Source organism: Pituophis catenifer, unplaced genomic scaffold (genome assembly GCF_029215685.1).
Source record: "Pituophis catenifer annectens isolate HBS135680 unplaced genomic scaffold, rPitCat1.0.hap2 SCAF_1, whole genome shotgun sequence".
NCBI lineage: Eukaryota > Metazoa > Chordata > Lepidosauria > Squamata > Colubridae > Pituophis > Pituophis catenifer.
Genome location: NW_027256881.1, coordinates 333,208,060 through 333,214,704, shown reverse-complemented (window position 1 = coordinate 333,214,704; position 6,645 = coordinate 333,208,060).

The following is a 6,645-nucleotide window of genomic DNA, read 5'->3' as shown; positions in this document are numbered from 1 at the left end:
TAAAGTGACTTATGACGGTCTTCACACTTGCCAGCATCTCCACGTTCATGTGATCAAAATTCAAACGCTTGGCAACCAACTTGTTTTTACCATGGTTGCAGCATCCCGGGGTCACATGATTGCCTTTTGCGACCCTCCCAGTTGGCTTCCGACAAGCAAAGTCAGTGGAGAAAGCTGGATTCTCTTAACAACGCTGTGATTCATTTAGCAACCGTAATGATTCTCTTAACAACCGTGGCAAAAAAAGGGTTGTAAAATCAGGCATGACTCTCTTAATGATGGTTTTGCTTAGCAATGGAAATTGTGGTTCCAATTGTAGTCATAAGTCAAGGGCTACCTGTAATACTCAAATTAAAAATTAGAAGAACCAGAGTGGATTTATGTCACCTGACTTTGTGTCATTTAGCTGTGTCCATTGGAGTCTCCCATCTGTGGAGGGAACTGTCTTCCTGCAATGCAGAAATCTGCTGTAAAATAGCAAATATTCTACCCAATGGCCTTGACATCTTCCTTTTGTATTAGCAAGGAAAGTGTTGTAAAGAAGAACATTTAAACTTTGGATACTCAGAGTGCTGAATTTATAAATAAGAGATTTATTTATAAAAATACTTAATTTTTTGATGTCCAATTCATCCCACATCTACAGTACACCTAATTCTTTCTCTTTAATTTCTGAGTTTAATTGCAGTTTCAGAACCATGGTTCCATGGAATTCAATTTTTTAAAGTTTTTGATATGGATTCTGAACTGTTGCATAATCCCACAGGCGGGATTTGCACAAAACATGATGCTGTTTTGTACATAAGGTTGACGCATTTGTGAGTCAGTGTTTTTCAGTAAACACATTATCTCTTTTCACTCGTGTGCAAAATCTCTGTCAGCCCAAGTACACTTCAAAACCACTGTTCCTTAGGACTGAAGAGCTTTTATCAGAAAAATTAATAATTAAAAGAAAGAAAATACGTGTTCGTTGAAACCATTTCAAACTTTAATTAGTGCTCATGGCAAGGAAAGAAACATTGCTTCTTCAAATTGTTGATAACTGGTATTTTGAGCAAAAAAATCAGAAATGCCAAACTATTTAATAATTTTAAATTGTTTTTAACTTTTATATTGTTGGTTTTTATTTTGACTGTACACTGCCCTGAGTCCTTCGGGAGAAGGGCGGTATAAAAATTTAATAAATAAATAATAAGAAGAATAGGCTTAAGTAAAAATATCTGTAAACATTCATGCCGTGGAAATCTCAAATGTGAATCTGGTATTAGGCAAAGTTCTTCCCTTTTATTTTTATGCCTGGAACTCATGCCAGCTGTAGAGCACCCATTTTCTTCCATCTAAATCAAATCCCAGCTTCTTCATCCAAGTTCCTAGTCCTCAACCTCAGCCAAAGTGTAAATATATTTTGTATTGACACCGTCAGCCTAATGTGATTGTTTAGTGTTCGTTTAATATTTTTTCTGACTCTACCCACTGAATTTTGTGATTTAATCGAAACACAAATGACCAAAACCATGAATTAACGTGATGCATAAGTTGAAGTTTGCCTATGTATCTGCATATATTCCCCACTCACAACCCCCCCTCCCATTTTTACTCCAAGGAAGGTTGATTTGAGTGGAGAGTTGAACCCTGTATCTTCAGGATATTCTCAACTGTCACACATCACTAGCATTTTGTGTTACTTTCTTTCCCCATAGTTCTGTTCCCTGCCTCTCTTCCTTAATTTACTTCAGTCTTCTTTGATGTGTACACTTAGCTCAGGGAGCCCACAGCTCTCCTGATATTGTTCAACTACATTTCTCATCATTCTTTACCACCGATTGCAATTGGTTGGTGTTACTGGATGTAGTTGGTACATTTTAAATCCATGTAACTCAGACTTGGCAACTTTAAGATGTGTGGACTTCAGCTCCCAGAATTCTCTATAGACAGCTTGACCATTTCTGTGAATTCTGGGGATTGAAGTTAAAGTTCAATACTGGGAAGATCCTGGAAAAGACAATCAAGCAACAGTGTGAACACCGAAAAATATGCAAAGCTATGAATAGAAGCTAACATGGGTTTGTCAGAAATGGATCATGCCAAAAACCAGGGTGGATTTGATTTAAATCGAGTTGATTTAAATCACAATTTAAATCATGATTTAAATCCCTAGTAAAAAGGCTTGATTTAAATCAACTCGATTTCAATCATAATTTTTAAAGAGCAACTGTCATCTCTGCTACTCCTTTGACCCACTGTTGACTCACCGATAGTCCCAGTGTTGCAGAATATACAGCCTCATGCTACATAACTAAGCTCCATTTCATGCTGAATAAACTAAATTATTTATGTATCTTAAATAGAAAACTATCTTACGATAGATTTTTACCCCAAAAGTTTTTTATTAAAATAAATTCGATAAAAATAAAAAAAATCCGATTTAAATCAAAAAAATCTGATTTTTTGGATTTTTTTAAAAAAAATCATTGATTTTTATCCACCCTGCCAAAAACAGAAAGATTGTATTCTTCGACATAGAATACAATAGTGGATCAGGGAAATACTGTATACATAATTTAGTTAGTCTTCAGTAAGGCATTTGACAAAGTAGACCGTAGCATATTTCTTGGTAAGATAGAAAAAATGTGAGAACAATCACTGAAACAGTTTGCCTCCTGAAGTTGTGGGTGTGCCATCATTGGGGGGTTTTTAAGAAGAGATTAGATAGCCATTTGTCTGGAATGGTATAAGGTCTCCTTGCTTGAGCAGGGGGTTAGACTAGAAGACCTCCAAGATCCCTTCCCACTCTTGTATTCTGTAAGTCTACACACATGGAAATTGGCCCTGTTGGAGAACATTGCTCTATGGGGTTTTAACCCTATACTGGTAATTCAACTAACAACTCTCACACTTTAGATGATTATATACAGTGCCTTAGCTATAAGAGCTATCTCAAAGCTGACACTACCAGGTATTACCAGAAAATATCCAGTAGCATCTATCTGAATGGAATATACAGTCCCCCTTCTCAAGAGTTACAAGAGGTCTCAGTAATTGAAATTAAATGGCTTACTTTAATTCAAAGTAGAGGAACTGCACAACATGCTATCTTTCAGAATTAATTTCTAGAGAAGCCACTGTCCACCTTCCCCCAAAGTAATTTTATTTTCCCATTTTGCAAATACAATTCCAAGAATTATTTCTGCTTATGAATAGGGATGTTCCTGCTGTTGGTTAAAAAAACCAACCATGTTATAATTCCAGGTATTCACTGGAGGGCTGTTTCTTCTGTAAGCACTTTTGGCAATCAAGTTAGTCCTTGACTTAGCAACCACAATTTCTGTTGCTAAGTGAGACGGTAGTTAAGTGAGTTTAACAATTAGTAAGGCGTCAGGTACAATTCTCAGAACCGCTAAAAAGAAAAAGTGTACCACCTCTTGATGTTTTATGGATTTGAAATCCATCGTCAAAAATGTAGATCCTTTCTAAATGCTTTCTTTTGTTTCTCGTCAATAATTCTTTAGCTCTATTGCACTGGGTGCCAAACTAAAGGCCTGCGGGCTAGATCCGGCCTGCGGGGTGCTTAGATATGGCCTGCGGGACCACCCTGGAAACCGTGAAAGACCAGCCCGCAGTGCCTTTGCCAGTGAAAACAAGAGCTACGGAGGGCCGCGTGCAGCCCTCCCAGCCTCCGTTTTTGGCCGCGACAGCCTCCTGTAGCCCTCTGCCAGTGAAAACGGATCTGAAGGGGGCTACATGTGGTCCCCCCAGGCTCCGTTTTTGCTGGCAGAGGGCTGCAGAAGGCCGTTGCAGCCAAAAATGGAGCTCGGGAGTCCGTTTTCACTGGCAGAGGACTCGGGCCGCCACAGGCACCTCCAACACGAGTGGCGTCAAGCTGGCCATGGCTTCCCTGGCCTCACCCACACCAGCACCCTGCGGTCAAACGCAACCCTGATGCGGGCGGCCCTCAATGAAATCGAGTTTGACACCCCTGTTCTATTCTAGATTACAGGGAAAGTTTTTTCAAGTCACATCATTTGAAATTCACATTTTTAAAACATGTTTTTAGTAATATGCCTTCACAAAAGGTGAATAAATAGCAATCCCGAGTCTAAAATGGCCTTCAAAGGAAAAGGAGATAGGAAAAAAAATTATTATTCTGTGCAAAGCCAGCTTCCCCACTTTGTTACGGTAAGGCTGTAGTAAGAAAAAGGTAAGGGAATCCCTGTGGGTTTTACTTTACTAGTTGTAGCTGAGTTTAGGGCTGGTGCTCTTCTCTGTTTCTTTAAACCATTGAGCCAGCATTGTCCAAAAATGTTTCACTGATCATGTGGCCACCATACTATCACACCGCAGTGCAAAGCGTACGGTGAAATACGGAACAATGTTACCTTCCCACCAAAGTGGTACCTATTTATCTACTTGTATTGACATCAGTGATGGATTTCAAAATTTTTTACTACTAGTTCTGTGGGTGTGGCTTGGTGGGTGTGGCTTGTGGACATGGCAGGGGAAGGATACTGTAAAATCTCCATTCCCACCCCGCTCCAGGGGAAGGATACTGTAAAATCTCCATTCCCTCCCCAATCCAGGGGAAGGTTACTGCAAAATCCTCATTTCCTCCCGATCAGTTGGGATTTGGGAGGCAGAGAATAGATGGGGGAGGGGCCAGTCAGAATTTTTACTACTGGTTCTCTGAACTACTCAAAATTTCCGCTACCGGTTCTCTAGAACTGGTCAGAACCTGCTGAAACCCACCTCTGATTGACATGCTTTCAAACTGCTAGATTGACAGGAGCTGAGACAAGGGACAAGAGCTCACTCCATCATGTGGTGGTAGAACTCGAACCGCTGGAATATAGACCTTCTCTCGTGTTTTTTAAGCCACTGAGCCACTGCACCTCTTAAGGCTGTAGATTGCCACTGAAATTTCCACTTCCCCTTGAAAAGAGTGGAAAGGACCTCATGTCTGCTTATGATTCTGTCTGTCTGTCTTTGTACACACACAAATATTCAGCTGCAAAAGAATCAGCATTCAAGAAATATGCTGCAGGGTAGCATTTTGGTAGCCATGAAGATCTTGGAAAAGATTCTCGGATGCTGTGATGTGTCTATACTATGTCTAAGATCAAAATCATACAAACCATGGTTTTCCTTGCAACACTTCACAGATATGATAGTTGAACCTTGAAGAAGCAGGGTAGAAGATTATTGACATTTTTGAACTGTGATGTTGGAGAAGACTCCTGGGAAAGAGCCTTGGTGGCCCAGCAGACTAAAGCACTGTTAAATAACATCAGCTGCCTGCAATTACTGCAAGTTCAAATCTCACCAGGCTCAAGGTTGACTCAGCCTTCCATCCTTTTGAGGTAGATAAAATAAGGACCCGGTTTGTGGGGGCAATAAGCTGACTTTGTATAAAAAAGAACACCGCTTGGGGGGGGGGGCGAAAGCCCTACTGAGCAGATATATACAAAAGTATGAAGGCTATTGCTTAAAGCATTGTAAGGCGCCCTGAGTCTCCGGAAAAGAGCAGCATATAAACTGAACCAATAAATAAATAAATAAATAAATACAGTGGACAGCCAAACACAAACAAATAAATGGATTTTCAAACTTCTGATTAAGGTAGAAGTAACCATACTTCAAGCACATTATACCAAGGTGTATGTGTCAGGGGTGGGTTCTACTTACCTTTACTACATGTTTGCTTCATGCCCCCGCCCCCGTGCTCGCTCTTCTGCACATGCACAGAAGCTTCTACGCATGCGCAGTTCACCTACGATGACGTCCGGGTCAGTGGGCGGAGCCTCCCACCAGTTTTACTACCAGTTCTTGTGAACCAATCTGAACCGGGGGCAACCGACTACTGGTATGTGTGTATTCGTGTGTGCGTGTATCTTCAGATCAGCATTGACTCTTGGTCCCTGCGGTTTCTTAGTTAAGGATTTTCAAAAGTAGTTTGACATTGCCTTCTTCTTGGGTCTGAAGGAGAGTGACTGGCCCAAGGTCACCCAGCTTGGCAAGGTGTTTCTAGTTTTTATCCTGAAACGTTAACTACTGCAAGAGCCTTGGTGGCGCAGCAGACTAAAGTGCTGTTAAATAGCACCAGCTGCCTGCAATTACTGCGAGTTCAATTCTCACCAGGCTCAAGGTTGACTCAGCCTTCCATCCTTTTGAAGTAGGTAAAATGAGGACCCGGATTGTGGGGGCAATAAGCTGACTTTGTATAAAAAGGAACACCGCTTAAGGGCCCCCCGAAAGCCCTACTAAGCAGGTATATACAAAAGTATGAAGGCTATTGCTTAACGCATTGTAAACCGCCCTGAGTCTCCGGAGAAGGGCGGCATATAAATCAAACAAACAAACAAACAAACAAACAAATAAATAAATAAATAAATAAATAAATAAATAAATAAATACTACATCATGTAGGCTGGTGGCCCCCAGGGGGAGGGCTTTCTCTGTGGGGGCTCCCACCCTCTGGAATCAGTTGCCCCCGGAGATAAGAAGAATCCAGGACCTCAATGCCTTCCGTCGTTCCCTGAAAACCTATCTTTTTCAGCAAGCCGGGTTGGCTTAAGAAGAAATTTTTAAAATTTTTAAATCCTTTTAATTAGTCTGCGATTTTTAATTTTTTGGGCCAAATTTTATATATAT